Here is a 15,000-nt window from a genome sequence, read left to right as displayed (position 1 = left end):
GGCGGCCTAATGCTGGGTAGACCTGTTGCCCTCGGCCGGCCTTTGTACCTGACGGCCGAATGCTGGGTAGACCTGTTGCCCTCTGCCGGCCGGCCTAATGCTGGGTAGACCTGTTGCCCTCGGCCGGCCTTTGGACGTGGCGGCCGAATGCTGGGTAGACCTGTTGCCCTCGGCCGGCCTTTGGACGTGGCGGCCGAATGCTGGGTAGACCTGTTGCCCTCGGCCGGCCTTTGGACGTGGCGGCCTAATGCTGGGTAGACCTGTTGCCCTCGGCCGGCCTTTGGACGTGGCGGCCTAATGCTGGGTAGACCTGTTGCCCTCGGCCGGCCTTTGGACGTGGCGGCCTAATGCTGGTTAGACCTGTTGCCCTCGGCCGGCAGTGTTACCGGCCGGCCTAATGCTGGGTAGACCTGTTGCCCTCGGCCGGCCTTTGTACCTGACGGCCGAATGCTGGGTAGACCTGTTGCCCTCTGCCGGCCGGCCTAATGCTGGGTAGACCTGTTGCCCTCGGCCGGCCTTTATACGTGGCGGCCGAATGCTGGGTAGACCTGTTGCCCTCGGCCGGCCTTTGGACGTGGCGGCCTAATGCTGGGTAGACCTGTTGCCCTCGGCCGGCCTTTGGACGTGGCGGCCTAATGCTGGGTAGACCTGTTGCCCTCGGCCGGCAGTGTTACCGGCCGGCCTAATGCTGGGTAGACCTGTTGCCCTCGGCCGGCCTTTGTACCTGACGGCCGAATGCTGGGTAGACCTGTTGCCCTCGGCCTGCCGTTTTACCGGCCGGCCTAATGCTGAGTAGACCTGTTGCCCTCTGCCGGCCGTGTTACCGGCCGGCCTAATGCTGGGTAGACCTGTTGCCCTCGGCCGGCCTTTGTACCTGACGGCCGAATGCTGGGTAGACCTGTTGCCCTCTGCCGGCCGGCCTAATGCTGGGTAGACCTGTTGCCCTCGGCCGGCCTTTGGACGTGGCGGCCGAATGCTGGGTAGACCTGTTGCCCTCGGCCGGCCTTTGGACGTGGCGGCCTAATGCTGGGTAGACCTGTTGCCCTCGGCCGGCCTTTGGACGTGGCGGCCTAATGCTGGGTAGACCTGTTGCCCTCGGCCGGCAGTGTTACCGGCCGGCCTAATGCTGGGTAGACCTGTTGCCCTCGGCCGGCCTTTGTACCTGACGGCCGAATGCTGGGTAGACCTGTTGCCCTCTGCCGGCCGGCCTAATGCTGGGGAGACCTGTTGCCCTCGGCCGGCCTTTGGACGTGGCGGCCGAATGCTGGGTAGACCTGTTGCCCTCGGCCGGCCTTTGGACGTGGCAGCCTAATGCTGGGTAGACCTGTTGCCCTCGGCCGGCCTTTGGACGTGGCGGCCGAATGCTGGGTAGACCTGTTGCCCTCGGCCGGCCTTTGGACGTGGCGGCCTAATGCTGGGTAGACCTGTTGCCCTCGGCCGGCCTTTGGACGTGGCGGCCTAATGCTGGGTAGACCTGTTGCCCTCGGCCGGCAGTGTTACCGGCCGGCCTAATGCTGGGTAGACCTGTTGCCCTCGGCCCGCCGTGTTACCGGCCAGCCGAATGCTGGGTAGACCTGTTGCCCTCGGCCGGCCTTTGTACCTGACGGCCGAATGCTGGGTAGACCTGTTGCCCTCGGCCGGCCTTTGGACGTGGCGGCCGAATGCTGGGTAGACCTGTTGCCCTCGGCCGGCCTTTGTACCTGACGGCCGAATGCTGGGTAGACCTGTTGCCCTCTGCCGGCCGGCCTAATGCTGGGTAGACCTGTTGCCCTCGGCCGGCCTTTGGACGTGGCGGCCTAATGCTGGGTAGACCTGTTGCCCTCGGCCGGCCTTTGGACGTGGCGGCCGAATGCTGGGTAGACCTGTTGCCCTCGGCCGGCCTTTGGACGTGGCGGCCGAATGCTGGGTAGACCTGTTGCCCTCGGCCGGCCTTTGGACGTGGCGGCCGAATGCTGGGTAGACCTGTTGCCCTCGGCCGGCCTTTGGACGTGGCGGCCGAATGCTGGGTAGACCTGTTGCCCTCGGCCGGCCTTTGTACGTGGCGGCCGAATGCTGGGTAGACCTGTTGCCCTCGGCCGGCCTTTGGACGTGGCGGCCTAATGCTGGGTAGACCTGTTGCCCTCGGCCGGCCTTTGGACGTGGCGGCCGAATGCTGGGTAGACCTGTTGCCCTCGGCCGGCCTTTGGACGTGGCGGCCGAATGCTGGGTAGACCTGTTGCCCTCGGCCGGCAGTGTTACCGGCCGGCCTAATGCTGGGTAGACCTGTTGCCCTCGGCCCGCCGTGTTACCGGCCAGCCGAATGCTGGGTAGACCTGTTGCCCTCGGCCGGCCTTTGTACCTGACGGCCGAATGCTGGGTAGACCTGTTGCCCTCTGCCGGCCGTCTTTCCGGCTGGCCTAATGCTGGGTAGAACTGTTGCCCTCGGCCGGCCCTGGTACCGGCCGGCCTAATGCTGGGTAGACCTGTTGCCCTCGGCCGGTCTTTGTCTCTGGCCGCCCGCGGCGTGGTAGTCCTGTTACCGTCGGCCGGCCTTGCAGCCCGGCCGCCGCGCGATGGCGCCCCGTCTCTTCCATCGGACGCGCGGCCCCCTTGTCGTCTCTGCAGCGGCGAGCACGCCTTCGGCGGTCGGCCTGCACGTCCGGCATGACCGCGGGCACTGGCAGCCCAGCAGGCAGCCCTGCTCTCGCGTCTTCTTCCCCCCGGCGAAAGGCGGGGCGTGAAGGCGGGCGACTTTCGGTCCCAGCCGTGCCCAGGTGTCCCTGCCGGCTCCGTGCGCCAGCATCCACTGGCGAGCTCCGCCGGCCTCTTCCCCAGCCGCGGCCCCTGTCCGCTCCGCCGTCATGGTGCCGGCACCCCACTTCCCCAAGCGCTCCCCGACAGGAGCAGGCAGCGTTGTCGCGCCCCCTCCCCGTGCTCGAATGGACCGCGGCCCTGCTCCGGGCTTCATTTCTGCAGCGCGCTCGCTCGCTCGCTCGCGCGCTCCCTCCCTCCCCCCCCCCTCCCCCCTCCCCCCGGCCGCCCGCCCGCCGCGCTGCCGCCCTGCCGCAGGCTTGAGCGGCGCCGGGGCGGAGGAGGAAGGAACGCCACCAAAGCAAAAGGCTCCGAGAAAGCTGAACAGAGAGCTTCTTTGACCAGGGACAGACGGCGCCAATCATCCCGCCGCCATCCCTGCTTGTGCACCAGGCTCTCCGCCTGCCGACCTCGGCATCAGCCTCCCGCCGCCGCCGTGTAAACTGCCCGGTGGGACCGTGGGCGGGGGCAGGAAGAGGCTGAAAGTGCTGCCAGGGAGGCTGATGGCGGAGGGCGGGGTCGCCCCCAACCGACAATGGGCAGGGCCCGAGGCAGTCTGAAAGCGCTGCCAGGGAGGCTGAGGGCGGGGGGCGGGGCGCCCCCAACCGACAATGGGCAGGGCCCGAGGCAGTCTGAAAGCGCTGCCAGGGAGGCTGAGGGCGGGGGGCGGGGCGCCCCCAGCCGACAATGGGCAGGGGCCCGAGAGAGTCTGAAAGCGCTGCCAGGGAGGCTGACGGCGGGGGGCAGGGCGCCCCCAGCCGACAATGGGCAGGGGCGGGGAAAGTCTGAAAGCGCTGCATGGGAGGTTGATGGCGGAGGGCGGGCTCGCCCCCAGCGTTAATGGGTGGCTGCGGAAGACGGGGCAGGGACAGGGAGAGGGCAGGCGGCTTCGTGCCGGCCCCGGGCGCCTCGACAGCGAGCCCTCACGGCCCCCCAAACCCGCGCCGAGGCCCCAAGAGCTCTGCAGACCTTCCGCGGAAGAACCGGCCCGAAAGCGGCCACCCGCTTGCCGACGGCGGCGCCGGTCGCCTCGATGCAGCCGCCTCCGTGGGGCGGGAAGGGGCAGGGCGAGTTGTGCCAGGGCGCGGCGGCTTTGGGCCGAGTTTCGCTGCACGTACGTGCTTCCCCTGGCTGTGCTGCGGCCCGTGAGGTTCTGTTTTGTGGGGGGGGGGGCTCTGTAGGTAGGGTCTCTGGGGGACGGGGGAGGAGGCGTGGGGTAGGGAGGACGCCGTTTGGGGGGGTCAGTGTGTCAGCAGGGCGAGAACCGGGCACAGGCCCTCCGTCAGCTCGGCTGTGGGCCCAAAGGGATCACAAATAAGATTTGGCAAGAGTTTTGTTTTCCGGAAAAGATTTTCTTTCCGAGTAAATAGAAGAGGCAATCATTCAAAAAAGGCAAAGAGGAAATGAAACAAATCAAATCAAATCAAAACAAAACAAAACAAAACAAAACGAAATAAAATAAAATAATAAAATGAAATGAAAAGAAATGAAATGAAATGATGAAATAAAATGTTGTCGAAAATATGTCTTGGTCTTGAAATCGATTCTGCCGGGCGGGGCAAGGCTGCTGGAGCACTTGGGCTCCGGAGCGTTAAGAGGCTGTGGGGTTTCCCCGGCTCCGAGATGGTACAAGGATGCCTCGTCTACCCGGATCCGCGAAACGTGGCCCGTCCCGCGGCGGCCAGGTCGACGCGGCTCCGGGGCCGGTGGCGTGGGACCGCCGTCGCCGGCGAAGGCGCAGCGGCGGCGGCCGTGGCCGCGACGACCAGGTCTACACGACTCCGGGAAACTTGGCCGGTCCCGCGGCGGCCAGGTCTACTGGGCTCCGGGATGGGCGGCCGCCGTGGCCGCGGCGACCAGGTCTACCCGCCTCCGGGACCGGCGGCGTGGGTCCGCCGTCGAGGGCGAGGGCGCTGCGACGGCCGCGGCGACCGGGTCTACCTAGCTCCGGTGCGACCCGGGCTGCGTGCAGCATGGCGAAGGTAGACCTGTGGTCCGCATCACGGCGTGGGCAGACCTGGTGTCCGCAGCATGGAGCGGGTAGACATGTTGTCCGCCGCATGGAGTGGGTAGACCTGTTGTCCGCGTAATGGAGTAGTTAGACCTGGTGTCCGCAGCTTGGAGTGGGTAGACCTGTTGTCCGCAGCAAGCCGTGGGTAGACCGGTTGTCCGCAGCAAGCCGTGGGTAGACCTGGTGTCCGCAGCATGCCCTGGGTAGACCTGGTGTCCGCAGCTTGGTAGACCTGTTGCCCGATTCATGCCCTGGGTAGACCTGTTGTCCGCAGCAAGCCGTGGGTAGACCTGGTGTCCGCAGCATGCCCTGGGTAGACCTGGTGTCCGCAGCTTGGTAGACCTGTTGCCCGTTTCATGGCTGGGTAGACCTGGTGTCCGCAGCATGCCCTGGGTAGACCTGGTGTCCGCAGCTTGGTAGACCTGTTGCCCGTTTCATGGCTGGGTAGACCTGGTGTCCGCAGCAAGCCGTGAGTAGACCTGTTGCCCGTTTCATGGCTGGGTAGACCTGGTGTCCGCAGCATGCCCTGGGTAGACCTGGTGTCCGCAGCTTGGTAGACCTGTTGCCCGTTTCATGGCTGGGTAGACCTGGTGTCCGCAGCAAGCCGTGAGTAGACCTGTTGCCCGTTTCATAGCTGGGTAGACCTGGTGTCCGCAGCATGCCCTGGGTAGACCTGGTGTCCGCAGCTTGGTAGACCTGTTGCCCGTTTCATGGCTGGGTAGACCTGTTGTCCGCAGCAAGCCGTGGGTAGACCTGGTGCCCGCAGCTTGGTAGACCTGTTGCCCGATTCATGGCTGGGTAGACCTGTTGTCCGCAGCATTGAGTTGGTAGACCTGGTGTCCGCAGCATGCCCTGGGTAGACCTGGTGTCCGCAGCTTGGTAGACCTGTTGCCCGTTTCATGGCTGGGTAGACCTGTTGTCCGCAGCATTGAGTTGGTAGACCTGGTGTCCGCAGCATGCCCTGGGTAGACCTGGTGTCCGCAGCTTGGTAGACCTGTTGCCCGTTTCATGGCTGGGTAGACCTGGTGTCCGCAGCAAGCCGTGAGTAGACCTGTTGCCCGTTTCATGGCTGGGTAGACCTGGTGTCCGCAGCATGCCCTGGGTAGACCTGGTGTCCGCAGCTTGGTAGACCTGTTGCCCGTTTCATGGCTGGGTAGACCTGGTGTCCGCAGCAAGCCGTGAGTAGACCTGTTGCCCGTTTCATGGCTGGGTAGACCTGGTGTCCGCAGCATGCCCTGGGTAGACCTGGTGTCCGCAGCTTGGTAGACCTGTTGCCCGTTTCATGGCTGGGTAGACCTGGTGTCCGCAGCATGCCCTGGGTAGACCTGGTGTCCGCAGCTTGGTAGACCTGTTGCCCGATTCATGGCTGGGTAGACCTGTTGTCCGCAGCATTGAGTTGGTAGACCTGGTGTCCGCAGCATGCCCTGGGTAGACCTGGTGTCCGCAGCTTGGTAGACCTGTTGCCCGTTTCATGGCTGGGTAGACCTGTTGTCCGCAGCATTGAGTTGGTAGACCTGGTGTCCGCAGCATGCCCTGGGTAGACCTGGTGTCCGCAGCTTGGTAGACCTGTTGCCCGTTTCATGGCTGGGTAGACCTGGTGTCCGCAGCAAGCCGTGAGTAGACCTGTTGCCCGTTTCATGGCTGGGTAGACCTGGTGTCCGCAGCATGCCCTGGGTAGACCTGGTGTCCGCAGCTTGGTAGACCTGTTGCCCGATTCATGCCTGGGTAGACCTGGTGTCCGCAGCAAGCCGTGAGTAGACCTGTTGCCCGTTTCATGGCTGGGTAGACCTGGTGTCCGCAGCATGCCCTGGGTAGACCTGGTGTCCGCAGCTTGGTAGACCTGTTGCCCGTTTCATGGCTGGGTAGACCTGGTGTCCGCAGCAAGCCGTGGGTAGACCTGGTGTCCGCAGCCTGGTAGACCTGTTGCCCGATTCATGCCTGGGTAGACCTGTTGTCCGCAGCATTGAGTTGGTAGACCTGGTGTCCGCAGCATGCCCTGGGTAGACCTGGTGTCCGCAGCATTGAGTGGGTAGACCTGTTGCCCGTTTCATGGCTGGGTAGACCTGTTGTCCGCAGCTTGGTAGACCTGTTGCCCGTTTCATGGCTGGGTAGACCTGGTGTCCGCAGCAAGCCGTGAGTAGACCTGTTGCCCGTTTCATGGCTGGGTAGACCTGGTGTCCGCAGCATGCCCTGGGTAGACCTGGTGTCCGCAGCTTGGTAGACCTGTTGCCCGATTCATGGCTGGGTAGACCTGTTGTCCGCAGCATTGAGTTGGTAGACCTGGTGTCCGCAGCATGCCCTGGGTAGACCTGGTGTCCGCAGCTTGGTAGACCTGTTGCCCGTTTCATGGCTGGGTAGACCTGTTGTCCGCAGCATTGAGTTGGTAGACCTGGTGTCCGCAGCATGCCCTGGGTAGACCTGGTGTCCGCAGCTTGGTAGACCTGTTGCCCGTTTCATGGCTGGGTAGACCTGTTGTCCGCAGCATTGAGTTGGTAGACCTGGTGTCCGCAGCATGCCCTGGGTAGACCTGGTGTCCGCAGCTTGGTAGACCTGTTGCCCGTTTCATGGCTGGGTAGACCTGTTGTCCGCAGCTTGGTAGACCTGTTGCCCGTTTCATGGCGGGGTAGACCTGGTGTCCGCAGCAAGCCGTGAGTAGACCTGTTGCCCGTTTCATGGCTGGGTAGACCTGGTGTCCGCAGCATGCCCTGGGTAGACCTGGTGTCCGCAGCTTGGTAGACCTGTTGCCCGTTTCATGCCTGGGTAGACCTGGTGTCCGCAGCATGCCCTGGGTAGACCTGGTGTCCGCAGCTTGGTAGACCTGTTGCCCGTTTCATGGCTGGGTAGACCTGTTGTCCGCAGCATTGAGTGGGTAGACCTGTTGCCCGTTTCATGGCTGGGTAGACCTGGTGTCCGCAGCAAGCCGTGGGTAGACCTGGTGTCCGCAGCTTGGTAGACCTGTTGCCCGATTCATGCCTGGGTAGACCTGTTGTCCGCAGCATTGAGTTGGTAGACCTGGTGTCCGCTGCATACCCTGGGTAGACCTGGTGTCCGCAGCTTGGTAGACCTGTTGCCCGTTTCATGGCTGGGTAGACCTGTTGTCCGCAGCATTGAGTTGGTAGACCTGTTGCCCGTTTCATGGCTGGGTAGACCTGTTGTCCGCAGCTTGGTAGACCTGTTGCCCGATTCATGGCTGGGTAGACCTGGTGTCCGCAGCAAGCCGTGAGTAGACCTGTTGCCCGTTTCATGGCTGGGTAGACCTGGTGTCCGCAGCATGCCCTGGGTAGACCTGGTGTCCGCAGCTTGGTAGACCTGTTGCCCGTTTCATGGCTGGGTAGACCTGGTGTCCGCAGCAAGCCGTGAGTAGACCTGTTGCCCGTTTCATGGCTGGGTAGACCTGTTGTCCGCAGCAAGCCGTGGGTAGACCTGGTGTCCGCAGCTTGGTAGACCTGTTGCCCGTTTCATGGCTGGGTAGACCTGGTGTCCGCAGCATTGAGTTGGTAGACCTGGTGTCCGCTGCATACCCTGGGTAGACCTGGTGTCCGCAGCTTGGTAGACCTGTTGCCCGTTTCATGGCTGGGTAGACCTGTTGTCCGCAGCATTGAGTTGGTAGACCTGTTGCCCGTTTCATGGCTGGGTAGACCTGTTGTCCGCAGCTTGGTAGACCTGTTGCCCGATTCATGGCTGGGTAGACCTGGTGTCCGCAGCAAGCCGTGAGTAGACCTGTTGCCCGTTTCATGGCTGGGTAGACCTGTTGTCCGCAGCAAGCCGTGGGTAGACCTGGTGTCCGCAGCTTGGTAGACCTGTTGCCCGTTTCATGGCTGCGTAGACCTGGTGTCCGCAGCATGCCCTGGGTAGACCTGGTGTCCGCAGCTTGGTAGACCTGTTGCCCGTTTCATGGCTGGGTAGACCTGTTGTCCGCAGCATTGAGTTGGTAGACCTGTTGCCCGTTTCATGGCTGGGTAGACCTGTTGTCCGCAGCTTGGTAGACCTGTTGCCCGATTCATGGCTGGGTAGACCTGGTGTCCGCAGCAAGCCGTGAGTAGACCTGTTGCCCGTTTCATGGCTGGGTAGACCTGTTGTCCGCAGCAAGCCGTGGGTAGACCTGGTGTCCGCAGCTTGGTAGACCTGTTGCCCGTTTCATGGCTGGGTAGACCTGGTGTCCGCAGCATGCCCTGGGTAGACCTGGTGTCCGCAGCTTGGTAGACCTGTTGCCCGTTTCATGGCTGGGTAGACCTGGTGTCCGCAGCATGCCCTGGGTAGACCTGGTGTCCGCAGCTTGGTAGACCTGTTGCCCGTTTCATGGCTGGGTAGACCTGTTGTCCGCAGCAAGCCGTGGGTAGACCTGGTGTCCGCAGCTTGGTAGACCTGTTGCCCGATTCATGCCTGGGTAGACCTGTTGTCCGCAGCAAGCCGTGGGTAGACCTGGTGTCCCCAGCTTGGTAGACCTGTTGCCCGTTTCATGGCTGGGTAGACCTGTTGTCCGCAGCATTGAGTTGGTAGACCTGTTGCCCGTTTCATGGCTGGGTAGACCTGGTGTCCGCAGCATTGAGTGAGTAGACCTGTTGCCCGTTTCATGGCTGGGTAGACCTGGTGTCCGCAGCAAGCCGTGAGTAGACCTGTTGCCCGTTTCATGGCTGGGTAGACCTGGTGTCCGCAGCATGCCCTGGGTAGACCTGGTGTCCGCAGCTTGGTAGACCTGTTGCCCGTTTCATGGCTGGGTAGACCTGTTGTCCGCAGCATTGAGTTGGTAGACCTGTTGTCCGCAGCAAGCCGTGGGTAGACCTGGTGTCCGCAGCATGCCCTGGGTAGACCTGGTGTCCGCAGCTTGGTAGACCTGTTGCCCGTTTCATGGCTGGGTAGACCTGTTGTCCGCAGCAAGCCGTGGGTAGACCTGGTGTCCGCAGCATTGAGTGAGTAGACCTGTTGCCCGTTTCATGGCTGGGTAGACCTGGTGTCCGCAGCAAGCCGTGAGTAGACCTGTTGCCCGTTTCATGGCTGGGTAGACCTGGTGTCCGCAGCATGCCCTGGGTAGACCTGGTGTCCGCAGCTTGGTAGACCTGTTGCCCGTTTCATGGCTGGGTAGACCTGTTGTCCGCAGCAAGCCGTGGGTAGACCTGGTGTCCGCAGCTTGGTAGACCTGTTGCCCGTTTCATGGCTGGGTAGACCTGTTGTCCGCAGCATTGAGTTGGTAGACCTGTTGTCCGCAGCAAGCCGTGGGTAGACCTGGTGTCCGCAGCATGCCCTGGGTAGACCTGGTGTCCGCAGCTTGGTAGACCTGTTGCCCGATTCATGCCTGGGTAGACCTGGTGTCCGCAGCAAGCCGTGGGTAGACCTGGTGTCCGCAGCATGCCCTGGGTAGACCTGGTGTCCGCAGCTTGGTAGACCTGTTGCCCGTTTCATGGCTGGGTAGACCTGGTGTCCGCAGCAAGCCGTGAGTAGACCTGTTGCCCGATTCATGGCTGGGTAGACCTGTTGTCCGCAGCATGCCCTGGGTAGACCTGGTGTCCGCAGCTTGGTAGACCTATTGCCCGTTTCATGGCTGGGTAGACCTGGTGTCCGCAGCAAGCCGTGAGTAGACCTGTTGCCCGTTTCATGGCTGGGTAGACCTGGTGTCCGCAGCATGCCCTGGGTAGACCTGGTGTCCGCAGCTTGGTAGACCTGTTGCCCGTTTCAAGGCTGGGTAGACCTGGTGTCCGCAGCTTGGTAGACCTGTTGCCCGTTTCATGGCTGGGTAGACCTGGTGTCCGCAGCTTGGTAGACCTGTTGCCCGTTTCATGGCTGGGTAGACCTGGTGTCCGCAGCATGCCCTGGGTAGACCTGGTGTCCGCAGCTTGGTAGACCTGTTGCCCGTTTCATGGCTGGGTAGACCTGTTGTCCGCAGCAAGCCGTGAGTAGACCGGTTGCCCGTTTCATGGCTGGGTAGACCTGTTGTCCGCAGCATGCCCTGGGTAGACCTGGTGTCCGCAGCTTGGTAGACCTGTTGCCCGTTTCATGGCTGGGTAGACCTGTTGTCCGCAGCATTGAGTGGGTAGACCTGTTGCCCGTTTCATGGCTGGGTAGACCTGGTGTCCGCAGCAAGCCGTGGGTAGACCTGGTGTCCGCAGCTTGGTAGACCTGTTGCCCGTTTCATGGCTGGGTAGACCTGTTGTCCGCAGCATTGAGTTGGTAGACCTGGTGTCCGCTGCATACCCTGGGTAGACCTGGTGTCCGCAGCTTGGTAGACCTGTTGCCCGTTTCATGGCTGGGTAGACCTGTTGTCCGCAGCATTGAGTTGGTAGACCTGTTGCCCGTTTCATGGCTGGGTAGACCTGTTGTCCGCAGCTTGGTAGACCTGTTGCCCGATTCATGGCTGGGTAGACCTGGTGTCCGCAGCAAGCCGTGAGTAGACCTGTTGCCCGTTTCATGGCTGGGTAGACCTGTTGTCCGCAGCAAGCCGTGGGTAGACCTGGTGTCCGCAGCTTGGTAGACCTGTTGCCCGTTTCATGGCTGGGTAGACCTGTTGTCCGCAGCAAGCCGTGGGTAGACCTGGTGTCCGCAGCTTGGTAGACCTGTTGCCCGATTCATGCCTGGGTAGACCTGTTGTCCGCAGCAAGCCGTGGGTAGACCTGGTGTCCGCAGCTTGGTAGACCTGTTGCCCGTTTCATGGCTGGGTAGACCTGTTGTCCGCAGCATTGAGTTGGTAGACCTGTTGCCCGTTTCATGGCTGGGTAGACCTGGTGTCCGCAGCATTGAGTGAGTAGACCTGTTGCCCGTTTCATGGCTGGGTAGACCTGGTGTCCGCAGCAAGCCGTGAGTAGACCTGTTGCCCGTTTCATGGCTGGGTAGACCTGGTGTCCGCAGCATGCCCTGGGTAGACCTGGTGTCCGCAGCTTGGTAGACCTGTTGCCCGTTTCATGGCTGGGTAGACCTGGTGTCCGCAGCAAGCCGTGGGTAGACCTGGTGTCCGCAGCTTGGTAGACCTGTTGCCCGTTTCATGGCTGGGTAGACCTGTTGTCCGCAGCATTGAGTTGGTAGACCTGTTGTCCGCAGCAAGCCGTGGGTAGACCTGGTGTCCGCAGCATGCCCTGGGTAGACCTGGTGTCCGCAGCTTGGTAGACCTGTTGCCCGATTCATGCCTGGGTAGACCTGTTGTCCGCAGCAAGCCGTGGGTAGACCTGGTGTCCGCAGCATGCCCTGGGTAGACCTGGTGTCCGCAGCTTGGTAGACCTGTTGCCCGTTTCATGGCTGGGTAGACCTGGTGTCCGCAGCAAGCCGTGAGTAGACCTGTTGCCCGATTCATGGCTGGGTAGACCTGGTGTCCGCAGCATGCCCTTGGTAGACCTGGTGTCCGCAGCAAGCCGTGAGTAGACCTGTTGCCCGTTTCATGGCTGGGTAGACCTGGTGTCCGCAGCATGCCCTGGGTAGACCTGGTGTCCGCAGCTTGGTAGACCTGTTGCCCGTTTCAAGGCTGGGTAGACCTGGTGTCCGCAGCTTGGTAGACCTGTTGCCCGTTTCATGGCTGGGTAGACCTGGTGTCCGCAGCAAGCCGTGAGTAGACCTGTTGCCCGTTTCATGGCTGGGTAGACCTGGTGTCCGCAGCATGCCCTGGGTAGACCTGGTGTCCGCAGCTTGGTAGACCTGTTGCCCGTTTCATGCCTGGGTAGACCTGTTGTCCGCAGCAAGCCGTGGGTAGACCTGTTGCCCGTTTCATGGCTGGGTAGACCTGTTGTCCGCAGCATGCCCTGGGTAGACCTGGTGTCCGCAGCTTGGTAGACCTGTTGCCCGTTTCATGGCTGGGTAGACCTGTTGTCCGCAGCATTGAGTGGGTAGACCTGTTGCCCGTTTCATGGCTGGGTAGACCTGGTGTCCGCAGCAAGCCGTGGGTAGACCTGGTGTCCGCAGCTTGGTAGACCTGTTGCCCGTTTCATGGCTGGGTAGACCTGTTGTCCGCAGCATTGAGTTGGTAGACCTGGTGTCCGCTGCATACCCTGGGTAGACCTGGTGTCCGCAGCTTGGTAGACCTGTTGCCCGTTTCATGGCTGGGTAGACCTGTTGTCCGCAGCATTGAGTTGGTAGACCTGGTGTCCGCAGCATGCCCTGGGTAGACCTGGTGTCCGCAGCTTGGTAGACCTGTTGCCCGTTTCATGGCTGGGTAGACCTGGTGTCCGCAGCAAGCCGTGGGTAGACCTGGTGTCCGCAGCATGCCCTGGGTAGACCTGGTGTCCGCAGCTTGGTAGACCTGTTGCCCGTTTCATGGCTGGGTAGACCTGTTGTCCGCAGCAAGCCGTGGGTAGACCTGGTGTCCGCAGCATGCCCTGGGTAGACCTGGTGTCCGCAGCTTGGTAGACCTGTTGCCCGTTTCATGCCCTGGGTAGACCTGGTGTCCGCAGCTGGGTAGACCTGTTGTCCGCAGCAAGCCGTGGGTAGACCTGGTGTCCGCAGCATGCCCTGGGTAGACCTGTTGTCCGCAGCTTGGTAGACCTGTTGCCCGTTTCATGGCTGGGTAGACCTGTTGTCCGTAGCATTGAGTGGGTAGACCTGGTGTCCGCAGCATGCCCTGGGTAGACCTGGTGTCCGCAGCTTGGTAGACCTGTTGCCCGTTTCATGGCTGGGTAGACCTGGTGTCCGCAGCATTGAGTGGGTAGACCTGTTGCCCGTTTCATGGCTGGGTAGACCTGGTGTCCGCAGCAAGCCGTGGGTAGACCTGTTGTCCGCAGCATGCCGTGGGTAGACCTGGTGTCCGCAGCTTGGTAGACCTGTTGCCCGATTCATGCCTGGGTAGACCTGTTGTCCGCAGCAAGCCGTGGGTAGACCTGGTGTCCGCAGCATGCCCTGGGTAGACCTGTTGTCCGCAGCTTGGTCGACCTGTTGCCCGTTTCATGGCTGGGTAGACCTGTTGTCCGCAGCAAGCCGTCGGTAGACCTGTTGCCCGTTTCATGGCTGGTAGACCTGTTGTCCGCCGCCGGCCTGGAAGTACTCCAAGGGGTCGCTGTTTCTCGCTGCCTCCGGCTATGTCATCGTAGAAGGCGGCGTGCGCCACTGCGCCCCCTCGGTCACGTACATCGGTTCTCTTTCCGGCCTCCGCCGCTTCGGGCCCATCTGTCCGTATTATGGGAACGAGGTGACGGGCCGTATCCCCACAGGCTGTTGCCGTGCCTGTGTCCGTGGCGGAGAAGGGCGGACGCGCGTGCGGTCGCCAGGGCCAGAAGAACACCGCCGATGTCGGGGCGAGTCGCGTGGCTTCGTCCGGCTTCCCGTCTTACCCAGTTCGACTGGGACAGGTTAGCCCAGAGAGAGAGACCGATGCGATCCGAGAGCCGCTCCCCGGCCCAGGCGAGGCTGCGTGCTCAGTCGGGGGAGAAGCGAGAAAGCCCCCAGAGAGACCGATGCGATCCGAGAGCCGCTCCCCGGCCCAGGCCGAGGCTGCGGGTTCAGTCCGGGGGAGAAGCGAGAAAGCCCCCAGAGAGAGCGATGCGATCCGAGAGCCACCGCGCTCCCCCGGCCCAGGCGAGGCTGCGTTGTTCCAGGCGGGGGAGAAGCGAGAAAAAGGCCCAGAGAGAGGGCGAGAAAGCCGCGAGTGTGTCCCGCTCCGGCCCGGCTGCTGCCGGTTTCGTGACAACGGGGAGCCGGGCGCCCGCTCGCTCCCCCGGGGATGGTGGCGGGCGAGGCGGCGGCGCCTCGCCCCTTTTCTGCCCGGCCTTAAGCCGGGGCCCCGCCCGCTCGCCGGGTGCGGCATTTCTTCGGCTGTCGGTCCCGGTGCACGCTGGTGGCCGGCAGCCGGGGCTGGATTTCTGTGGGGCCGGCCCGGGGTTGTGTTGAGCCTGCCCGGGCTTTCCCTGGCCCCCCTCCCCGAGAGCCCCCCGGGCGTGGCTCGCTTGGCCGAGGTTGGCTGCGCCTCGTTTCCCGCTCCCGACCTGTGTTGCCAGAGTTGTGTCCGTATCGAAAGGGCAGCGGGGGACATGCAGTGGGGCGTGTGGCCTCGCCTCTCGGCTTCGCTTGCTTGCCTGCGAAGGGGGGCTCGGTGACGGGAGTGTCCGGCCCTGCCGTGTGTTGTTGAAGTCGTCCCCCTTCCTCGGCCCTAAGCCGGGGACCCGCGTGTAGCGGGCAGAATTTTTCCGGGGCGGCGGTCGGCCGCGGTGGCCGGCCGTGTCCCCCCCCCAGGACGGACCCCGCAACCCAACAGAGAGCGAGCGAGCGAGTGAGCCCCCGAGAGTGTGTCG

Source organism: Sturnus vulgaris, unplaced genomic scaffold (genome assembly GCF_052056855.1).
Source record: "Sturnus vulgaris isolate bStuVul1 unplaced genomic scaffold, bStuVul1.hap1 Scaffold_182, whole genome shotgun sequence".
NCBI lineage: Eukaryota > Metazoa > Chordata > Aves > Passeriformes > Sturnidae > Sturnus > Sturnus vulgaris.
This window is presented reverse-complemented; position numbering follows the sequence as displayed.